This window comes from Staurois parvus, unplaced genomic scaffold (genome assembly GCF_062004578.1).
Source record: "Staurois parvus isolate SC_StPar_1 unplaced genomic scaffold, SC_StPar_1.0 ptg001358l, whole genome shotgun sequence".
In the NCBI taxonomy this organism is placed as follows: Eukaryota; Metazoa; Chordata; class Amphibia; order Anura; family Ranidae; genus Staurois; species Staurois parvus.
Window position 1 is genome coordinate 126,361 of NW_028319154.1, and position 613 is coordinate 126,973.

Sequence of the window (613 nt, forward strand, 5' to 3'; positions counted from 1 at the left end):
GGAGAGCGAGCGCAAGGAGAGGAGAGAGAGTGCAGGGAGAGGAGAGAGTGCGCAAGGAGAGGAGAGAGTGCGCAAGGAGAGAGAGTGCAGGGAGAGGAGAGAGTGCGCTAGGAGAGAGAGTGAGGAGAGAGAGAGCGCAAGGAGAGGAGAGAGAGTGCAGGGAGAGGAGAGAGTGCGCTAGGAGAGAGAGTGAGGAGAGAGAGAGCGCAAGGAGAGGAGAGCGAGTGCAGGAAGAGGAAAGAGAGGCCATGATATCCATAATGAGTGGAAGACTTTCCTCTATTCCAGGGAATTGCGAGGTGTCGGTGAGCACTTCCCCCACCCCTGGATCAGGAAGACCCCACAGCGGCACACAATCCACAGACAAGTCTCCGAGAGTCTACAAGAGACAATCGTACAATTCCCCTGAGATGTTACATTGTATACATTCCATCAGATGTTTCTTCTATCCATCCATCTGTGAATATGAGGTGCATATTGTTCCATCTCATAGACAATCACAGAGGGACTCGGTCACATCAGTCATTTTCCGGGTATTTGGCCTTTTTCCATCCACAGAGGAATTTGGATCATGTGACCTGATAAAGATCTGTAGATCCAAATACCAGCAGCA